General features: G+C 38.0%; 1 protein-coding gene across 5 annotated transcripts in view; it reads left to right on the top strand.

The window, feature by feature from the left end:
• LOC149318659 (heparan sulfate glucosamine 3-O-sulfotransferase 1-like) overlaps positions 1–23707 on the top strand; it is a 116946-nt gene that overhangs the window by 57134 nt on the left and 36105 nt on the right. The window contains exons 2-4 of one of the 5 annotated variants that reach the window (XM_089507847.1): positions 2117–2248; positions 9774–9962; positions 13884–13976. The gene's annotated coding sequence lies outside the window, so the exon portion shown is untranslated. Of the gene's footprint in view, positions 1–2116; positions 2249–3077; positions 3427–9773; positions 9963–13883; positions 13977–23707 lie in introns of those variants that run through there. The other 4 variants (XR_016279824.1, XM_089507848.1, XM_089507849.1 and 1 more) reach the window with 4 other exon arrangements.

The raw sequence follows: 23707 nt of genomic DNA, 5'->3' as shown, positions 1-23707 counted from the left end.
CTGATAGTGAAAATCACACATTATAGTGAATCCTGTATTTCCAGCAGAAGTTGACCAGACAGTCAACTTCTGGCAAACGTCAAACATAGAGTCATGTTTCAGGACCTCCAATGAGACCATAGTTTTTCAGACACGGGTAAGTGAAAGTGCACATGCTACCCCTGCAGATAAGGATGTCATACTATACAAGCACCCAGCAAGGAAGTAGACAGTGGACTTTATTGTTAAACTTTTGGGGTGAAGCAGATAGGCCAAATGGAGCCATCTGCAGTTGCTTCAGCCACGATCACTCTGGGACCTCAGTGACCAGATGCCATGGTCCCAAAGATGGCCGCTGCTGTGATCCCAAATGGGCCACTGGCAGGAGTGGCTTTTTGTTGCTCCTTTTGGGGCCAGCTTCAGGTCATGTTAGTTGGTACCAGAGCAGCTTCTGGCAACTTCAGGCGCTTGTGTCATGTGAACACCATGCCTTCAAAGCACCCAGAAGGCACTTTATTTGGCCTGTCTGCTTCAGGCCTAAGAATTGCTGGTTTTAGATTCTCTGAACTTTTTTTGTTCTAGAAAAAGCCCAGTCATGTTGCATCTCAATAACAAAGTGGTGCAATTTGTGAGTTATGCTCCTAAATGTTTTCTTTTAAGTCTCAGTAAGGATAGAAAGCAGGCATTCAGTCAAAACAACATACTTTTATGATTATATACCTGATCCTTCTTCCTGATATGTGCGAGTGTGTGTGTTTCTACATTTGTTTGAATGATAGCTTGAAATGTTTACCCTGAATGGCTATTGGCATACTTAATGAGCAAGCACATAGTAAGAGAACCTGCTGTTCCACCTACTGTGACCAGTGATTATTGACAAGAAAGCCATGAAAAGTCTGGAGATCATGGTGTACTTAAAGCAGCAGAAAAGCATATTCTTTTCAGTATCATGGGAGGATGGCGAAGGCTGTTTGGCTTTAAATATTAGACTGCATCTTTTTCAGGAGATGCCATTTAAGAGATTTCAGCAATCTATTACTAATGTTCCAGCTATTTTATGAAAATATCACATTAGCTCCATGTTGTCAGTACTTAAGAACAGCTAGTATTTTTTTAAAAACACACACAATAATTTCTAGGAAGCTCATAGAGGTGTAAAGAAATGTCCATTGAAGAACTCTGACAAAATAATCTGTATTTCTAATCTTGCTCAGCACAGACAATTTTTCATGCATCAGGCCCATACCCTTGAAGCTATCGTTTTCCCATAACAGCAAGATTCTTTCTTGCCTATCTCAGTTGAAATTTTAATTGGCCTACTAAAACTTTCTCATGGGCAGAGGGAAACACTGTGTGTGTGTGTGTGTGTGTGTGTAATATAACTTAGTCTTGATTTGCCATTTAAAATGAAATACAACCTGTATATAAACTTTTTTAAAAAGCATCTTTTTAGAAGAGGAAGAGGACCCCAACAATTGGCATATGAAATGAAATACAGTCGGCCCTTCTTATACACAGATTTTTTATACACGGATTCAAGCATACACGGTTTGAAAATGTTCCAAAAAAGTATAAATTTACCTTGATGTTCCATTTTTTATTAGGGACACCATTTTGCTATGTCATTATACTTAATGGGACTTGAGCATACACGGATTTTGTTATACACGGGGGATCTTGGAACCAAACCCCAGCGTATAACAAGGATCCACTGTACTGGTTTTCAAACTCTGCATGGGGGAAAAAATAACATTTGATCCTAATTTTATGTTATGCTTCTGAGGAATATGTTAGCATGTTCTTGCTCAGTCTGGAGGTCTTGTGCATTATGACATTGAGTATTGCAGAGAAAGTGCAATGTCAGGTGTTCAGGTGGTATCCCTAAGTAGATTATTTGCATGACTCTTTGGCCTGTCCATTTGGTAGAGTAGACCCACAGAACTAATTCCTTGATGGCAAGCCCATTGTGTTCCATGGGTCGGTTTTATTTGGGACTGCAATTGGATTTAGGCATTAGCACTTACTCTCAGATGGGATACAGTCTGAGATTAATGTACACAGAACCAGAACCAGAACCTGGGTCTGATGGGTACATGTGTGTGTTTTAACAACGTTATGCATTTTTCTGTTATTACAGGTTTTATTACATACAAAAAGAAGCATTACTCTATGGAATGATGTTTTGAGTTCCTCCTATCACAGTACAGTTACTGGCATCATTGTTCATTATTTCCAAGTGATCCTAATGCCAACTGCTTTATAAATCCAGGTAAGTGTATTTCTGTTCCAATTTATGACAATTAAAGAAAAAACACAAATTGAAAGAATAAAAAAGGAAAACCAGTATTGCACTCAATGATGTCTGTTCACCAGTGAAAGGGCAGTGTGGGTAGAATGGATTCCCTAAGCATTGTGGTTGCCCCACCTCCAAGACCCATGAAATATGCTTCATAAATGGAATGGACTATCCAGACGAGATTTTCTTATCTGGCCATATCAGACTTTACAAAAGGACATTCCTTTCTTCTGCTCCTCACTGCAGGAGATCCTTTTGAGGAGCAGCAAGAGAAAAAGTTTTGCTGTATGAGTTGGATATAATCCAAGAGGTCTAAAGCCAAGCTACCGATAATACCATATTTATTTCTGAATTGATAACTTAAAGAGTGTATAATTCTGCAGTTCATAGTATTCATGCAAATTAATAACAGTTTGTTGTGGCAGAATGTTGTTTATTTATGTCAGTGTTTTTTGTAATAGCATGCTACCTTTTAACTGTTTCCACAGATAACAAAAACTATATTTATAACACAAGGTTATAACACATGGGATGTTTCTTTTTCAATAATGGTGTGTCTGGTGGCCTATTGCCCTTAAGTAGCTGTCTGTTACAGACTAATTAACTTTCTGATTTGCAATATTTTTATTTGTTTATTTAATTAGGCATTTGTATATTGTTTTTCAAGGTCAAAGGTTTATATTCAGGTCTTATTCTGTTAGCACAAAATTTCTAGTGCTTATGCAAAATCATATTCCTTCTTTGGCTTGTATAAAATCCAGTCCCACAGATATTCCCCTTCTATTCTCACCACTCATTGCAGTTTAGACTATATGTAACTCAGAACATGCCACAAACCATCCTGGGCATAAAATACTGTTTGAAAACACTGAAGTTCTGGACCATGCCAACCACTACCATGTCAGGATGCACAGGGAAGCCATTGAAATCCACAAACACCTGGACAATTTCAACAGAAAAGAGGAAACCCTTAAAGTAAACAAGGTTTGGCTACCAGTCCTGAAAGACAGCAAGACAAAGACTCAACAAATGCAAATGAGAAATCTCCCAGCAGACAATGAGCAGTATAAAGCAGACATCAATCCTCTTTTGCAGACCCTCCACCCTGAGGCCTGACATTAGCAACAAAAACAATATACATGCAAATTCACTCCTGCATTTCCAGGTCACACATTATATATACCCAAGTCTTTTCCAGGCAAACATTCTCTGAAGATGCCAGCCACAGATGCTGGCGAAACATCAAGAAGAAACTTTTCTGGAACATGGCCACATAGCCCGAAAAGTCCCACAAAAAACTATGGATGCCGGCCATGAAAGCCTTCGACTTTATATATGTAACTCACATTACATGTTCTGATAGCATTACTACCTCTACAAATCAAGCATACAAAGATTAAAAAAACTGTTTGTACTTTTTCTCACTCAACAGTCTCTTGAAAATAACTAGGATGCTAAAAAAATGGTTATCCTAGCTTTGTTATGCTAGCTAATATACATATATACATATATATATATATATATATATAGCAACTCATAATAAATAGGCATCTTAATACTGGGAAGGCATCATGTGGCTCAAGTTAGGTTTCAGGGGTGAATGTTTATTTGCAGCAAGGTATTTCAGAGACTGTGGAAGGTTTGATTTCTCATTGATTTTTTGGTCAATTTTCATTGATTTTGTAGAGCAAGCAAACATTCTTTCATCTACTCTGTTGAATGAGAGTTCCAAATATATTTGTATGTTTAAGTGCTTACAGATAGGAAGTTTATTCAAACCAGGATCTCATGCACTAAACTGAACAGGAAATGTTCACCCTTTGACAACTCTACAAATAGCAATCAGAGGAATAGCATATTATTCAAAATGTACAAATAATTATGCACAATAGGAAGTATAGAAGCTTTGGAACAAATAGTCTATGGATTTAGACAGGAAAAAATTATGCAAGGATACAGATAAATATGCCATTAACACTGATGGGGGGGGGGGGGTTGAATAAAATATTATCTATGTGCTACTTGTGCCTGTAAGACGTCAAAGACTGTATGACCAAACAAACAAGCTGGCTTTCAGATGGAAATGATTTAGCAGAACCTTTGGTGGGATTATAGATGTAGATATAGCACTGTATTAAAGGTTACATTGATTATAAAATTCTATTTATTGCTATAATTATGTTATTCCTGTAATCATGTTGTTAGATGATTTGTACCATATATACTCAACTATAAGTCGATTTCATGTATAAGTGGAGGGCAGCTTTTCAGGCCAAAATTATGGGTCTTTATATGACTCATGGATATATCTAGGGTAAAACTTAGGGGCACATAACAAAGGATGTAAAGGACAAAGCAAAGGGAAATGATGCCAAAGAACTTACAAAATTCCAGCAGGCATAACTGTTTGTGCTCAGCCTAAAGGCTGGATGGAGAAGGAGGAAACTACAGTAAATGGCTGTGTGATATATGGTGGAGGCAACCAGATATGGGTGGAGCTAAAAAAATGTCAAAAAGGATGTGAAGGCAAGTGAATAAAGCTTTTAAATTTAATGTGATAGTTTTACCTGATTTTAACCCAGAAAAGCTGACAGACATACACAAATGTGTTATTCAGATCCTTCAAAGCACGATTCCTCTTGGCACTCCTTTGAGGGGAAGCACCAGCCGCCACTGCCATTTTTCTGCCTGGCAGCACTATGGTGATAAAAATAGAAGGGGTTGGTGCTTCTTTTAGGTGCTTCTGGAATGAACTAAGCTCTACTTTGCCACACTACTTAAAGAAGAGGATGGTTCTTTTTTATATAAAAGATTTAAAATGCAGAACTTAGGCCTGTTACAGACAGCCAAAATAAAGCTGCTTCGAGTCACAGTGGAGGTATGGTGTTTCAATGATGCATGCGTCCTAAGAGTCCAGAAGTCGCACCAAAGCCACACTCCAGCCCTAAGGACTGGAGCGTGGCTTTGGTGTGGCTTCTGGACTCTTAGGACGCATGCATCATTGAAACACCATACCTCCACTGTGACTCGAAGCAGCTTTATTTTGGCTGTCTGTAACAGGCCTTAGATTGATCCATGGATATGTCAACGAGGTTTTGGGGTCAATTTTTTGACCACAATGTCTACACTTAAACATGAATATATACAGTAGCTCTTAAGTGCAACACAACTAGTATCATACTTGTTAACTGTAGGCAGTACATTGCTGACTAATGCAGAAACAGGCTACAAAAAATGGAAATATACATAAAAACTAGAATATTGTGATACTATATATGTTGTTTTAGGCTACAATCCTTTACAGAGCTGAATCCAGGAGTACCTCCAAATTGCAAACCTGTATTTTCAGAGGGAGTGTAACCCATCTAAAACAGGCTGTATTCCTATTCCTATTAGCTTTATTTTAAAATACACTTTTCAGTGGGCTAGAAAATTTGTATGCATGTTGGAAAAAAGGAGGGGTACTCCTTTGCCTTATATTTTATGTTTTAAATGCTATATAAATAAATATTGGAGGAAAATATTGTTGTCCCTTATCTGTTGGAATTCCTCAGGGTTCTGTTTTGGGTCCCCTTTTGTTTTCTCTCTACACATTGTCCCTAGGAAAACTTATCAGCTCCTTTGGTTTTTCCTATCATCTGTATGCCGATAACACTCAGCTGATGACGCTCTTTCCACCCCTGACCTGTCTCTGGGTCTTGAACAGCAAGTTTCATCTTGTCTTACAGTTGTCTCTCAGTAGATGTGCCATCGGCGTTTGAAGATCAATATGTCCAAGATGGATCTTCTTGTCTTTCCACCTAAGCCCTCCCTCTAATACTCCTTTTATGTTTCTGTTGATGACATCTCTATTCGACCAGTCTAGGAAGTCCACAGTCTTGGTTTCATTTTTCATTTTTCTCTGTCATGTATCCCTCAAATACAGCCCACAGCCAAGGCCTGTAGATTCTTTCTATACAATATTGCTAATATCCGTCCATTTCTATCGGCCTCTACTGCCAAGACTCTGGTCATCTTACAACTAGATTATTGTAACCTCCTTCTGGCAGGGCTTCCGCTCTCTCACCTCCGTCCTTTAACTTCTGTCCAGCATTCAGCTGCACACATTATTACATCTGCCCACCACTCCGACTATATCTCTCCTTTATTATTATCCCTTCACTGGCTCCTCTTCCCCTTCCATATTCAGTATAAGTTCCTGTTGCTGACTTTTAAAGCCCTCCATGGGCTGGCCCCTCCTTATTTATCAGACCTTCTTTCTCCTCACCTTCCTGCTCGGGCCCTCCGTTCTGGTAGTCAAGGTCTGCTGTCTCAACCCAGAATTTCCTCTGCCTCATCCTGGATTCGTCCCTTTTCACTTACTGCCCCTCATTCCTGGAACCTCCTTCCCCCACGAACATGGGTCATCACTTCTTTAACTAGTTTCAAAACTGATGTGAAGACCATCCTGTTCAGAGAAGCATTCCCAGGCATTGTGTGACTATTATTTGCTATTTGATGTTTTTAATTTGTTGCCTGTTTTATTGAACCCTTTCCTGTATTGTTATGAATTATTTATATGTATTATGCTATTACTTCTTAGATTGTATGCCATGGGCAGATTTACTCTTATCTATTTTATTGTTTGTATGTACAGCGCTGTGCAAATCTACAGCACTATATAAATAAAGCATAATAATAATAATAGGTAACTATCACCATTACGTCTGCTGTTCTCCATTGACTTCACACAAGTTCTGCTATTATGATTCAAATTTCAGCAGAGTTAGTACATTGACTGATGCTGACTCTGCATTTTCCCATACCACTTTAGTTTTATTATTAACTGCAGGTGTTCAAGGTTCTTCTGCTGACCTGCTTTATTTAAACAAACCCCTTTCCTATCCTTGTAAATTTTAAATGGAAATAAAAATGCTTCCATGGTAGTATATCCATTAAAACAAAAATTGGCTATGTTTATATAAAGGGAGAAGGTGAGAAAGAATGCAACTGCAAAAGCTAGATGCAAGCATATTTTGCCAAAAACATTGCTAAGTGTTATACAACTGTATGTCAGTCTTGTAGAACAGCAATTGAATTAGAGTAGATTGTATCATATTTCATTGTAAGTGTTCAAAATAATCAAACTTGAGATCCCACTTTGCTTCATGCCCTCAGATAAATCCCCTTATCCTACAGGCATTAGTTACTTCTTTAAGACTAGTTCAAAGAAAATGTCCTGTGTGCTCAGATTATTCCTTATAGTCCTACTAACCTTCTAGGTACTCATAGCCTCTATAAAAAGGGTTGAAGACAACAGTTCAAGACACTTGGACCTTAAACAAATTCATTAAGAATTAATGGAAATCAAAACATGTTAGGTCCAAGAATTTAAGGGGGCAAAGGTAATGGAGGAGTCTAAAGTATTTGATGGTGGTGGTGGATGATGATGAATAATGATGATGATTCATTTATTTGTATTCCACTTTTTCCCCAAAATTGGGACACTATGCAGCTAACAATACAATTAAAAACATACAAAAAAGAATACTGAAATAAAATTAAACTATTTACAATATTAAAACAATTCACTATCAACTTAAAAGAATAAAATACAATTAAAAAGATTAAAAGCTCTTTAAAACAATTCAGGTGCAGTACACACTGCCAATAAGCGGCATACCAGTGCCGATACTAGGGTTAGGAACCATGCAGCAACCACTTCTCAGCGGTCTGTCCCAGGCCTCAGTTAAAACAATACATCACCCCCTTGAAAAACTTTATGTTTTAAAAGCTTATCTGAATAATGGAATGGAAGGACAACAAGCCCTCCCTTGAAAGGGCATTCCAGAATCTAGGGGCAGCCACTGAGAAGGCCCTTTCTTGCTTATCAATCAACCATGCTTACAGTGGTGAGAGAAAGGCCTCTCCTAATGATCTCAGAACCCAGGCCAGCTTATACAGACAGATATGGTCTGTCAGATAGCTTAGATGTGAGCACATAGTGGCCAGAAACCATTTCTTTTGGCCAGTGTGCTTCGGGCCTGTATTGAATTGGTCCACAAGGAATGTAACTAAGGCATGTACCACCATGGCCAGATCTGACATCTCATGGTATGGGCTCAGCTGTCACACAAGCTTGAAATGTGCAAAAGCACTCCTGGTAACTGCAAAAACTTGGGCTTCCAGGTTCAAAGTCAACCTCCATAGTATACCAAAATTGCAAACCTATGTCTTCAGGGGGAGTATAATCTCATCTAACAGAGACTGAATCCCAATTCCCTAACCTGTATTATGACAGACCAAGAGCACCTCTTTCTTATCTGGATTAAGCTTCAATTTGTTTCCTCTCATCCAGTCCAAGGATAGCAAACACTGCTTCAGGACCACAAAAACATCCTTGAATTGGGAAGAAAAGGAGTAGTAGAGTTGGCTGTCCAGGAAAGAACAGTGCCCACAAGTCCCATCCCAGTAAGGCAGCCCAGAATTATAGCATGGTTGAAGGTATTGAAAGCTGCTGAGAGGTCCAACAAAACCAACAAGGTCACACTCTCTCTATCCAGTTCCCTGTGTAGATCATCCACCAGGATGAGCGAGGTCCCATAGCCAGGCCTGAAACCACATTCAAATGTATCTAGATAATCCTCTTTGCCCCGAAAGCCCCAGAAACTGTGTGAGAGAGGCAGGATAAGGCTCCCCTTTGCAAACTCCATAAAACCAGAAACACACACACACAAGAGAAAGAGAGAGAAAAGAGAGGGCTGCCATAAGCCTGCCTGATTCCACTGACACTCCCAAATGCCCTCCATTTCCAGGGCATGTCATCCACTTCTCCCTTCTGTCCAGGAGGACTTACAAAACGCCCTCCCTCTGCCTTCTCCCAGCAGCTCTGCCCTTAATTAGAGGCTGCAGGAGGAAAGAGAAAGCAGCTGGGAGGGAAGTGTGTGTGTATCCCTTTAACTGAACGTACAGTGACTAGATGTTGCCGGCAGAAAGGGGCGTCAGGGCAACGCCCCTTCCTCCTTCCGGCGTTGCAAAAAAGAAGCCACTCTAGGAGGCTTTTTTTGCAGCGCATCTGTGCTGCAGCAGGGGGATGCTGCAGCACAGACACGGGGCAAAGATGGACGGATGGCACGGAGCCATCTGTCTGTACTGCCCCTTAGCTACTGTTTTTTAAATGCTATTCTTTGCAAGTAGGAATTTTCATGGTTAGATCAGTGAAGAAATGGTTTACAAAGCTCCTTGTTTGTAAAGTAAAAGTAACTAAAGATTGAACATCATAAATATGTCATGCAATTATCAGGACTACTGATCAATACCAATATGTTTAGTAATCATAACATGTAAAAGCTTAGAGGGTAAAATTCTAACAGCTTCTTGACAAATCTGTTGAACATTTTGATAAGAAGGTAATGAATCAATTAATATATTCTCCTTTTTGTGCGCATATACAAGGTTTAAAAAAGTTACTGAAATAAGACTGATTTCCTTTCCATTTGTTATGTTTTTGTTATTGTAGCCTTCTGAATTTGAGGAAAGCTGAAATTCACATGAAAGCTGACTGTGTCATTTATATCTTTCAAATATAAAACATATCACAAAATCTGGAGGTCAGATTTAGTCATTTTATGGCTAGCACACATTTAATGGTTTGTGAAAATACCATACATCTGAGTCAAGGTGATCTGCAAAAGAAGCATTGCAAAAGGTAATATTAGTATAATATGTGGTAAGAATTACAAAATGCATTTGAAAACTCAGAACAATAGAAATTGAAAGCTAAGTGCCCATTCACATTTTGTGTTCAAGAGGGAAATATTAAAGGCTAGCATGGTGTGGTTTGAGAGTTGGACTATTCCCAGCTTGGTCATGAAACCCACTGGGTGACCTTGGGTGAGTCGCACACTCTCAGCCTGAGGGGAAGACAATGGCAAACCTACTCTGAAGTAATTTTGCCAAGAAAACCCCATGATAGCTTCACCTTAGAGTCGCCATAAGTCAGAAACAACTTGAAGTCACACAACAACAACAACAACCATGGGCTGAAGGTGATGTTTTGGTATCACACTGAATGCAAGTCACTTGGTTTGTTGAGCTGCTCATAATAGTAGCTAGTGTGCTGGACCATACAGAGGAAAGGAGCCTCTGAACTGTTCTGTGAAAGGTATAATAAGACAACCTGGAATTAATGATGAGCAAGTGTCGGGGGGGGGGGGGTGTATCTAGGAATCATCACTACTAGCTCAGGATTAGGAAGGTGGGGAAGGATAAATCTGTTCAGTGTTTGGATTCTTTTCTGCTCTCACATATGAGGCATAATGTATCCTAAATGCAGGGATACATTACATCTCATATTTATAAACAATATTGTACTGCTATACCTGTGTTAAAATATGAAATGACTTCTGAGTAATAGATGCTGTGGAGTTGTATACAGTGATGAAGATGCCTAAATAAATATGAGGATAGCTTTTATCTTAAAATTATGAACAGTCTTCTGCTTGATCATTCCATTTAGGCTGTTAAGTAATTTCACTTGGACCCTCTATCATGTTTGGCATATTTATATTGTACATTAAGCTGCTTTTATTGTTCTGAGTCTTTTTAATTGTAGAACACTTTGGATATAAATTTCGTATAAATAAGTCTGAGGACACAACTTCAATGAAAAAAAATGTGCTCAATAAAAGTAGAGGGGGAAACATGAAGATGGGATTGTTCTTCTCTTTTAAAAAGAGGTTTTTTATAGAGTAAACTTTGCTGTATTATGCCACCCTATTTGCAAAATAGAAAATTTAGGAACTGTATCAAAGTTTTAGGCAGTGGTGGGGCTGGTTAGGCTAATAAAACTGGTGCATCATTATGACCTAATTCTAGTAATTATCAACTGATTGGTCTATGTTCTCTTAAAAAAATTAATTACTTGAAAATAAAACATTTTTATCCCTTGAACTGCTTCTCATGGCCTATCACTTCCAGCATAGATGGTGGATATAAACAATTTACTTTGTATACTATTTATTTATTGGAGTATTAAGCATAATCAACCGGAAATCAGAAAAGCTATGAACGAAGCCAAGGACACAATCAAGGACAAATGCAGAAAGTCACTATCTGTGGCCAAAGAGAAAGAGAAGAAACAATGGACAGCAGAAGAAACACTTCAAGCAGGAAAGGAGAGATTAGAAGCAAAAGAAAAGGAGATAGGAACAGAACCAGAACTGTGAAAGCAACTGTTCAGTGACTAGTGTACAAAAATAAAGAGAACAAACAATGCAGAGAAATAGAAGGCAACAAAAACAAAGAAAAATGAGAGATCTCTTTCACAAGATCTGCAATCTCAAAGGGAAATTCAAACCAAGGATGGGGATGCTCTTTGCTCGGAAGAGGAACATACTAAATGATCAAGATAAAATAAGAAGATGATGGAAGCAATAAACAAAAGAGCTATATAAAAGAGATGAAAAAATGAATGACACATGGAATGAAGAACCATATGAAGAGGAACGCCAGATTTTTAAAAAGCAAGGTGAAAGCAGCACTCAGGAAAATTGGAAAGAATAAATCACCAGGAATAGACAATATCCCATTTGAACTGCTACAGATCACACAAACAGAATAAATTCCAGTGATAACCAAAGTATGCCAACAAATACGGAAAACAAAACAGTGGCCAGCAGATTGGAAGTGATCAATATACACCCCCATCCACACAAATAAAAGGAGACACAAAAGACTGCAGCAATTGTAAGACCATAGCATTAATTTCCCACAAAAACAAAATTATGCTCAAAATTTTGCAGCAGAGACTCCAGTCATATATCGAGAGAGAACTGCCAGATGTCCAAGGAGGGTTCAGGAAGGAAAGAGGCAGTAGGGATTACATCACAAACATACAATGGACAGCAGATTGGAGCTAGCTAAAGAATTCCAGAAGAAAATTAGCATGTGCTTTATATATTACAGCAAGGCCCTTGATTGTATAGATCACAAAAAGCTATGGAACGCTCTTAAAGAAATGGGAGTGCCACTACATCTGATAGTCCTGACGAGGAATCTGTACTTAGAACAAGAGGCTTCTATAAGAAAAGAATATGGACAAATTGAATGGTTCCCAATTGGCCAAGGAGTCAGGCAATGGTGCATCCTTTCACCCTATCTGTTCAACTTGTATGCAGAAAATATCATGCGAAGAGCAGGCTTAGGCATAGAAGAAGGAATGAAGAAAGGAGGAAAGAATATCAACAACCTAAAATATGCAGATGACATCATACTACTAGAAGAAAACATCACACACTTGGAACAATCACTAAGGAGAGTCAAAGAAGAAAGTACAAAGGCAGGTCTAATGTTAAACTTAAAGAAAACAAAAATAATAACCACAGAGGATTTGTATAAATTCAACCTAGATAATGAGGAAATTGAAATAGTTAAACATCTCCCATATCTTGCATCAAATATTGATCAGATCAGAGACTGCAATCAAGAAATCAGAAGAAGATTACGAATGGGAAGGGCAGCTATGAAAAAAACTATACAAAATACAAAAACTGCAATTCCACTTCAAGCACCGTGGCTTTATCCTAGGAAATACTGGGCTCTCTATTTTTTAATCTTGTTTGGCACTAGAGCTTTCTGGCTGAGAATTCTAAAGACCGTTCAAAATGGCAAATCAAAGGATTCCATAAGATATTGTCCTATGAGTTATCGTATAATCATAATGCTAGAATTGTCTAGTATTTTGAGAAACAATATCTCCCCATACAAACATGCTAAAGCCCTAAGAAGTTCAGAAGAAGGCTTTCTCTCACTCCTGCCACCCTCCCAGGCTCACTTGATCCTTCTTGGTGGCTGCTCCCGCCCTCTGGAATTCCTTTCCATGGGAGGCTAGGTTGGCTCCCTCACTGCTGGCCTTTTGCTGGCAAGTAAAAACATTTTTATTCAGGCAGGCTTTTTAAAATCATGACAAGGTGGTTTTCATATGGGGTAGATGTTTTAGATTATGAGTTTTAACGTTTGTATGTTTTTAATCTGAATTTTATATTGTATTAACTGGATTATTTTAATTGTTTATTTAAAATTTGTTTTTAAATTGTTTTTATTTGCAAACTGCCTTGGGTCCCTTTTTGGGAGAAAGGTAGTATAAAAATGAAATGAAATGAAATGAATAGAATTGTGTAGTGTGAAAAGGCTCCATTTGCTTGCATTGCACTAGCCCTTTGCATTCTGCTCACCCAAATACCAAATACTCTTACATTCCTTTTTAACCAGTCTCACCACCTCCTTCTTGCCTACCTGGCCTGAAAAAAGGAGCAGCTTTTCATAAACCACTTGCTTTTAATTTTCTTCCCAAATATTCCAAAATATCCATTACACATCTTGTGTTATTGCACAATACTCACTTTGATTTTTTAAAAAACCTCTCAGTTCTTTCTTCCAATTTCTCTGCTTTCAGAGCCTGTATTTTTTTTTTCATTCACCTGCTCAATTTCTAGGGTTATCTGGGATAATGATGGTTTTATTCCCTTGAGCCCCATCTTTAAATCTCTTTTAAAATCAGTCTCCATTTGACTCACCTGTGGCTTAATAGATTTCAGTTCATCCAATACTTTGTGATTTATATCCACAGACTTTACTGGTTGTTCAATGGGGTCTCTTCTTCTATCGTGAAACTTCACTCTTCAGCCTATACTCATTTTAACAGATGACACTCAAGCCAGAAGTGAGTCAATAAAGAAAAAAACAAAATACAATAAAGGGGGGGAATCCCTTCTTCATTTTCACTACATGTTACTCATTACTCTGCATTATATTCAGCTGGTCTTATTTATTGTGCTCTAATTTATAGACCAAAACTTTGGTTCCAACAGCTTCCCACAGTTTACACAACAAGGAATTGTCCTTGTCCTCATTGCCAAAATGAAATTAATAACTTTCTCACAGATCTACTTTTAAATCCAGTTGTTAATTTTTTAATATTCTTTATTTTTTTTAAATTATATTTTATTGAATTTTTTTTTAAAAAAAGGGAACAAAAAAGAACAAGACATTATTACATTGAGAAAAAAACTATCTACATACATTTACAAAAAAAAGAAAAATCTCTCATACATTTAACCTCCTGATGTTAAAGTTCATTAGTCTGTGATATATTGTATAAATTTAGTCCTTAATATATTTTTATAACTTATTTGATTTTCTATGTGCTGTTTACTTCTTGTATATAAATAAATTGCCATATTTCATCCATAAAAAATAGTTTTATATTACCCAATATAAAGAAGAGAAACAAAAAAGCTCCTAATACATCTTTCTTCATTTTTCCCAAATTTTTCCAGAAAGAAAGGTTGTTTAGCATATGAATTTGTCCATTTTACTTTCCTTTTCCACAAATTTTATTAGTGGCATCCAATTCTTTTTATGCTTGTTCCAGTCTTTTTCTCTTAATAAACAGGTAAGTTTGTCCATTTCAAAGTAGTTCATCAACTTCGCGAACCACACATTCCAAGTTGGAAGACTTTTCTTTTTCCAGTGCGCAGCATAAACTGCCCGAGCCGCCGATATCATATAAAACAAGAGAACACCATGAGTGTTTTCTAATTTTAAGTCCAAAATCATATTTAGCAAATAGCATTTCGGGTCTAACTTAAATTGAACGTCTAGGATTGTTTGTATTTTCTCATGTATCTGACACCAATATTTCCTTGCTAACTCACAGTTCCACCACATATGTATGAGGGAGCCTGGAGCTTTTTCGCATTTCCAGCAGCTCGGGTTATTATGTTTATAAATTTTAGAAATTCTAACCGGCGTGAGATACCAACGATTTTGCATTTTATAATAGTTTTCTTTAATTTCTACACAAACGGTTTGTCTAAGTCTATTTTTCCAATTTTTTTCCCACTGTTCGAGGGGGAACATTCTTTAAATTAAAAACTCAAAGTCTCTTTGCATACAACTCATTCAACTTGCAATTTTCCACTTTGATTTTCTATATTTGTTTTAAGTAATTTTTAAAAAAATATGAGTCAGCTTACTCACTGACTAATAGCTGTATGGTGATGAATAAGAACTCTGTTATTTCACAATAATATGTCAAGACTTGGAACGAAATTAAACAAGATGAGCAAACAAGATTTCAAAGATGAGGAAAATGTAAAAATGCAAATTTTTAAAACTTAAAATTTATCATTGTTAGAAAGGATTTCAGTGGTAAAAATGTTATTTCTATTCCAGGCTATACTGATTTTGACTAATGATTTGCCATTTAAACAATGGCAGAAACATTTATCAAAATTAATCTGGCACGGGAAGAAGTTGAGAGTAAACTATAAAATTTGACAGAAGGTAGTTTGAGTTACTAGATTTAAAATTGTATTTTTCCACTGTTGCTTGGTTTGATTAAAGGTATGGACTGTGTTTTATTTTTTAAAGGAGGATATTGGAGTTGGAGGGATGTGATATGACATTTGATTGGCATTCTTCTTTGTGATATGACAAAGTGAAAGCTAATGCTGATTTCAGTTATATTTTTATATCTGAAAATGCTATTGTAGGATTCAACACAAGAAGCTTTTTACAGAAAAGAAACAATAGTGAAAGAAAAGTGGGTAACATTGAGATCTCATATTGTTAAATTAAGGCAAATCAAGAATTAGAATTGGAATGTTTTAGTTTTCAGGGGGAACACATAATTACAGACATATGAATGATTTAAAATGGACAAGAAGTGATATGGTTTAGAACAAGCTAGATTTGATTAGCAAGAACATTTGATTAGCAAGATGTATAATTTACTGTGGTAAATTAAACTGGAGGACAAACAAGTTAAAGGTTGTATGATAAAATGGGCTCAAAATGTTGGTTATAATATATCGATGGAATAATAGGAGAAAATGTAGTCTAAGGGACTAAAATTTACACTGCATTATGATCTTAAAGATAATTTTTATAAGATGATGTTTCATTGCTACAGTGGAGTTGCATCTGTTCTGGACCCCCCCCCCCCCCACATAAGGCGAATTCCGCCTATACTCAAGCCCCATTAAAGTGAATGGGGCTTGTGCTCACGGCGGCACAGCGTGTGTGTGCTGCAGGCACACACCATTAAATTAATAGCAACCTGGAAATTTAGACCAGCGCATGAGGCAAAACCAGGTGGAAATCAATATAAAGCCGTGCTCTGGGACTAAAATGCAGAGTAAAAAGAAGCTGGGATAATCCGACTCAGTACGGAAAATGTGCATCATCACATCCACATATAAACAGCCTGGTACTAGTGTGGGACTGTGGCAAAGCAAAATCATGAAAGTGGATGTAATTACAACATACACAACAATGGATGTGATTACAACATACACAAACCAGGCAGTCCAATAGTGGCAGAGGGTGGAGGGGGCATGTATGGAGAGCCTCAATGTTGTGCTTTGCCAATGTATCACTCTGATGCACTGATGAACTGTATAGGTGGTGCATCACACATGCAAATGTGTGGCCAGTCATATGGGCGGGGGTCCAGTGGAATGGCACCTGAGTTGAAAGAAGGAGGTAATTGGAAGTTGCAGGCAGTGTGTTTGCACAACAGCATGCATCCATGATGGGGAGATGACAAAAAAAATGTGGTTCACAATGCTGCTTGACTCCACATGGTGCAGACAGCCCATGGGCATTCAGCCCACGTTGGGAGTGGGCAGTGCGGACAATGGGGTCTCAACTCACTTTCAAAAAATTCAGGTTTGAGCCACTTTTTCCTGCCCATCTGCTCCAGCCCTTAGACACTAAGAGAAAAATCACTGAGTAATTTTAGGGAAGATTGAGATTCTTTACTTGGTTTCTGTTTTTGTTTTTGCAGAAAAAGGAGGGTACACTGTGGACAGTGGGGTTTGATAACTAGTAGGGGGAAAAAAGTAGTAGAAGATACTTTGAAATAAGAAGTGGTTTTTTTTAAACATATACTGTATAACCATTGATTGGAAAGTTAGAATTCAGTTTTTCACTCTTTTCTTTTCTTTCTTTCTAGTTTTTCTATTGGCTCTTTTTGTATTCCTTCTGTAATTTTATGGTCTATATTTTATGTCTGTTGTAGTTTTAGTTTCATTATATTGGAAATTCTTTGTAATAAGAATACTTTTAAAAAGAACATTATGAGTTCTCTTTAAACATCCTGCGCATCCTGCGGAATCATGGGGTTTGTATTTTGCTGGGACACTGGAGTTGTTTAGCTGAGAATTCTGAGTACTCCTCTCTAAATTGCAAATCCCAGGATTCAGTAGGATGGAATCACAACAGTTAAAGTGGAATCATTGTGCTATAATTGTCTAGTGTGAAAGGGCCCTAGATTCTTCTCTGCTTTGACTTAACATAACAGAACATTATTAATTCTTAGTCCCCCACAATTAATTAATTCAAAAGAAGTTGTAAAAATCTGGACAGTATCATGGAGTACTCAGATACCTTCCAATATCTCTTGAATGTGAAAATAATAGGAATATTTCATTCCTGGACTGTTCCATTTATTGAATTAAGGAGACATCTGCAGTGAACCAACCCATTGACATAATTACATATTAAATATATTCTAAAATCATTCTGATCTAATTTTTGAACTTCGTCTTGAATATTAAATATACTGTACTTTGAACAGCCATATCTATCAAGTAATGGACAAAAATATTCCAAACAGAACTGATTCTGATTCTGTCATTGACTGTACAGTTAATCATAGGGTGAAATTCAGAAAGGGGACAATGCCACTAACTACCAGTCACTTGTTTAATATGTCCATGACTTGAGAGCCAGCATAGTATAGTGGTTTGAGCATTGCACTATGACTAAGAGAGCAGGGTTCAGATCTCTTTTCAGCCATGGAAGCCCACTGGATGACCTTAGACAAGTCACCCTCTTTCAGACTCAAAGGAAGGCAAGGCAAACCCCCCTCTGAATAAAACTTCTGCCCTCCACACACACACACACACACACACACACACACAAACTGTGATAGGTTTACCCTAGGGTAGCAATAATTTGAAATGACTTGAAGGCAATAACAACAACAGCAACAACACAAAAGTTATTAAGCAAGAAAAATCCAGGTTTACCCGAACCTGTGTCTTACAGAGTACCAAGTGAACTAAGTATGATGGGAATTTGGCACTGTGTTAGGAAAGGCTGAAATAAGATCTGACTTGCAAGCCCTGCTAATTAATTTGTCCCTGTGTGTGTGTGCATGTGTAAATATAAGTAATTAAAATTAATAAAATTTTGTTTTAGTTAGACTGCATTAAAGGTGACCTGCTCTTCAAAGACAGAATTTTGTAATATAGATTGGAAAGATTAAATTCCATTTAAGAAATGATAGGACATAAATAAGAGGAAATAATAAAGCCGAATAGTTCTAAAGCAAGTAGTACATCCTATTTGATTCTAATTGCCTGTTAAAATAGCAAAAGTGATATTTTTTTACTTAGTTTATACACTGTATATAAACTAAAATAAGCATCTTAATGTCAAGTGAGAAGTAGGCCTAAGGCTGTGAAGTAAAAAAGCTGGCTAAATAGATGAAAGGCAGCAAGCTACACGTTCAGCAAGAGTATTCTCTGTAGTTCTCACTGTTAGAGTTTCCATAGCCAAAGCAAAACATATTTCATTTTAAAACTGGCCTGCCTTTACTCTTTTCCTGACTATATGATTTGCCATGGTGAACAGCACAAAGAAAGTTCTAAAGAGGCAAATAGTTCCTTATATGCATATAAATTGCTTCTAGGGTTTCAGTCTTCGTAAAGGAACTCCAGTGCACATAAACATTATTTGTAAGATACACTGTTGGCTTATAATATGTTTCATGATATAATTTATGCACCCTAAAGAATGATTTGTTTTCTTGCCTTGTCTCCTAAATATAGTATCAACATTTCTATAGTCTTTATATAACCAGTGTTCCGAGTATGGCAATTAATTATTTAATACCGTGTATATAGTTGTTGCTGCCTACAGAGTCATACAGAGATTTGTTCTGAAACCTATACATAGCTATATAATGCTCAACTATAATTAGAATAATTATTTTTTTATGAAAGTCCTATAATTATGGGTTTGATACAGGCTTATTATTAAGTCATCTTAATGGAAACACAAAGCAAAAATTGCCGTATCTTTGTAGTGGTATAAAAAATGTTCAGTGAATAACAGTACTTTTTCTTTCTCTGTAAGACCACAGGATAAGTGCATGATTATAGAGTTTTCATAGAAAATTCTAGTGTAATCTTTTAACCAAATTAGACAAACTAGGCATGATAGCATTATTTGGCCTCACAGCCAAAATGAAAGACGAGATTGCAGCTAACTAACTGAGGAGCACAAGTCTACATCTTGCCAATGAGGCATGCCATTGAAGTGTTAGCAAGAATGGACAGGAGGCGATCTCAGAAACCGAATATTATCCTGACTCTAACAAGTTAGCGTAGACTCCAAAGCTGTTTATCTGATGACGTGAAGCCAAGAGAAAATATGAATTGCCAAGATGATTAGGTCTATAACTAGAAGAAAATGTCAGTAAACTAAATGAATATAGGACAGATGCAGTTAGAAGGATGAAAGGTGACTGGCAGAGGAAAATATGCCAAGATACATTTAAGACAATTACCTGTGTCAGATTCTTTGCCCGTGTCCTAATAATGCACTACAGTAGAGTACAGTCTTGGGTGTTCCCAGTTTTATTTCCTACTAGTCCATACTTAATGGTAAAACCTGGGATCTCTTCCATGCTAAATTTCAACCTTTCCACTATATCTCTGCATGTCGTTCATACCATATTTGCTATGTCTAATAATAATAATAATAATAATAATAATAATAATATTTATTTGTATACCGCCCTGTGGCAAACCAATCCGGGCGGTTTACAACAGTAAATATAACAAGAGTAAAATATAAAATTAAAAACATTATAATCCCTCCCCTCCTTAAGAAAGTATTAAAAAATATTTGATATGTAGGAGGCTGCAGGCAGGGAACTGGGCATGTCACAGGAATGAATTTCTTGGAAATGTTTTGCAAAGATGTTAAATCATGATGAGATTAAAAAGAAGGGTCAGGCAGTTTTGTAAAAGTCTTCTTTTGAATTTGAATGCACAAGTATGCAGTGTAGAGGGGCAGTACGCAAAACCATGGCACATTCTTAATAATCCAAACCAGTGGAGCTTCACCTTTTCATTACCAGGAACACCCTTTAAATATACTTTGTTGCTGCAGATACCCAAGACTTAACTCAAGGTTTAAAATAAAAATACCTGAAATAATAAATATACCATTTGTTAAATCTTCCATCAGAGGTGCCAAAGGAGGAGTCTTTTCTCTTCCTTCTTCCTGCCAGTTTGTGGCTGAAGCAGACTGAATGGCAACACACAGACCCACCCAGCCACCCTTTGCTTTGGCTCCTGTCATGTGGGGCTCTGCTGAGGGAAAGGAGTGAGCTGAGCAGCTAAGCGATAGTGGAGCTAACAACCAGTGAGCCTGTCATTGCCCTTCTCTCTCTCTCTCTCTCTCTCTCTCTCTCTCTCTCTCTCTGAGGCTGAGCATATGGGCCAGGCCAAGCCCATGCTCTCCTGACCTGTGTCTTGACCTTATCTTCCTCTTACTGTGCACCCCTTACCTTCCTCTGCTGTCACCTCTATGTAGAAGACCCCCTTCACACCCTCTGACATGGAAATGTGGTGCCAGGCTAGACCCATATGGCCAGATGACCCCTTTCCACATCAGAGGCATCTTTTCAGTAGAGACAATGACAGATGAAGGTAATGGGCATGAAGGGCTGTTCAGTCTGCCAGGCATTGCCGCACAGTTTCCTAGAAACTTTGCAGCAAACAGTGGATCGTTTTGGCCCACATTAAGGCCCCTTTGGGCTAGGATCAGACTGGGGACTGTCATATCAGCATCCAGTCTGCCCAATCCTAGCCCAGGGGTATTGGCCTGTGTCATCTGAACAGGACGATGTGAGCAGGGATGAACGCAGACTTTTTGGCCCTTGCATACGGTCCCTCTCTCTACCTCCCCTCCTCCCCAGAGAAAACAACTAACACTAAAACAAAGAGCTGAGGCAATACAACGGGAGGGGGAGGCACTAACCTTTATTCAAAGCTCCCCCTTCAAACAGTGATGCCACCAACAAGAAACCTTTGTGTCTCCAACCTTAAGTTAACTACACCCCCTTCATGATTCCTCCATCACCACCACAAAAACAAACTGAGGTTCCTAAACTTTGTCACTTCCTTCTCCACACTGAAAGGGAGAGAGAAGAAACATATATTTCTTCACCACCACCCCTCCCTCACACATGGGGTCAAACTTACCACACCTTATGAAGCAATGTGTTGGTGTTTGCGAAGTGATCACACAAACATTTCTGTATTGAAGGATTGTTGCACAGGAGATATTGGAAAGGGGGATGGAACAAGGGGGAAAATGGAGGGCAAGGGAAGCAGCATCCCAGCAAAATACCAAACCTAGAGAAAGCTCCACAATCCTAGAAGCTCACCTTTGAGATTGCTTATGGAAGAAACACTTCAATCCCCATTGTTTTTACTACTTCATCAGGAAGGGAGTTAACTAAGATGGGAGAAGGAGAGAGGGAAAGAAAGAATGGGTAGGCAAACAGGCAGGCAATTAGGCAAGCAAGTAAACAAAGGGGTTGGCAAAATCCTCAACACTGATTTTAGTAGCTGAAAATTTGAGAGAGTTTGGTTCCCCCCCCCCTCCCTATTGTATTGCCTCAGGTCCTTGTTTTAGGTGTCCCGTTTTTCCCCTGGAAAGAGGGAGAGGGAGAGGGAGAAGGGCAAAAACTGGCTAGCTGGCTGTTAGCTTGACTGTTATTCAGCTGCTTAGCTCACTCCCTCCCCACAGTAGAGCAGTCAATTGACAAGCAATGAGCTCAGCCAGCCTGGCTGCATGCCTGCCTTTGCCTTGGCTTCTGTCATCTGGCTGCTCTACTGTAGGGAGGAGATGGCCTTAGTAACCCTCAAGCCTTCACAGAGCCCCTGTGTGGAAATTGTGCCTCCCTGTGAGTCTTGGACCACAGGTGTTTTTTTAATCAAATTTATTCAAAATATATCATACAAAATCTTACAATCATAAGACAATGGTATAAAGAATTTCAAATAATTGAAAATCCTTCCTTATTAAAATTAATAAGGTATTCTTTATTAAAATTTTACACAATTATTTAAAATAAATCAGGTTAAGAACCCCTGTTCTGTGGACTGGAGGGTCAGGACTGTTATGCTTCGACTTACTGTACTTAATCAGTTATGTGTTATGCTTAGTGTGGGTTTCCTACTGATCGCAGGCACTGGCAATTCTTCACAGAATCTAGAAACTGGGAGATGTTGTGCTGTATGTCACCATGATAATACACTGAACCCAATCTATTTGAATGGATAAATTTTATTACAGTTAGTGACCAGTACAAAAATCTATTTCATCTTTTGTATGTCCTCCAACCATCTGAGTCCTGCATTATGAATGACATGGATCATGTGTAATACATGTCAGTATTTTTGGCCCATGTGGATTCTTCAAAAGTTGACCAAACTGAGGAAGGATAAAAAGAAGCATAACATAGCAATACCAATAGAAAATACATTTCTGTACCTCATATCAGTGCACTTAAGCACTCCCTAAGCAGTTTACAAAGTGGAACCTAATTTCCCCCAACAAGCTGGGTGCTCATTTTAAAAACCTTGGGAGGATGCCAGGCTGAGTCAACACGGAGCCCCTTGGCTGGTATTCAACTCACAACCTTGTGGTTTGTGAATGAGTGGCTGCAGTACCGACAGCATTGCACCACCACTATTAAAATGTCACTTCCCTACATATTTTAACTCACAATTACATTCCTAACTACTCTCTTGTTAACCAAAATTTGCAAATGAGTTAATCCTTTTACTGAGAATGGTTTAAATGTGTTCTAAGCAAGGGATGAACAATATTTGGACTGCACTGATTCTTTTGTGGCTATTCTTTGATATTACTGGCACTTCAGACACCTTAGGTTAGATTTCCCCCCTGCTACTGTCATAGCAAGATAATTTCACACAATCACTCTGGCTCTATGAGCTTCTATGCATTTCACTCTTTGAGGAATAATTTCTTGTAACACTATTAAAATGATCTGTAATGATGTACAGCAGATAGTGCTTCTCAGTATATTGAAGGGTTGTTCATAATACTAAAGTTCATAATAATAGGTTTCATGGCAGCTCCTCCAACAGCCTCAAAATAAAAGGGTCAAGAGAGTCTGCTGAATGTGTTAGGCTATGGCAGAAGAGCAGAAATTCTTGAAGATTAAGTGGAACCATATGCAAAAAAATTGTCTCCTCTCCGTTCTTGGAGATCTCACTCCATCTTGTTGCTGTATGCCTTCAAGTCATTTCTGACATGGTAGTTCTTAAGACTACCATA

The sequence above is a fragment of the Sceloporus occidentalis genome, unplaced genomic scaffold, assembly GCF_023333645.1.
Source record: "Sceloporus occidentalis isolate IW3139 unplaced genomic scaffold, rSceOcc1.0.p SCAF_2, whole genome shotgun sequence".
Lineage (NCBI taxonomy): Eukaryota > Metazoa > Chordata > Lepidosauria > Squamata > Phrynosomatidae > Sceloporus > Sceloporus occidentalis.
This window is presented reverse-complemented; position numbering and strand designations above follow the sequence as displayed.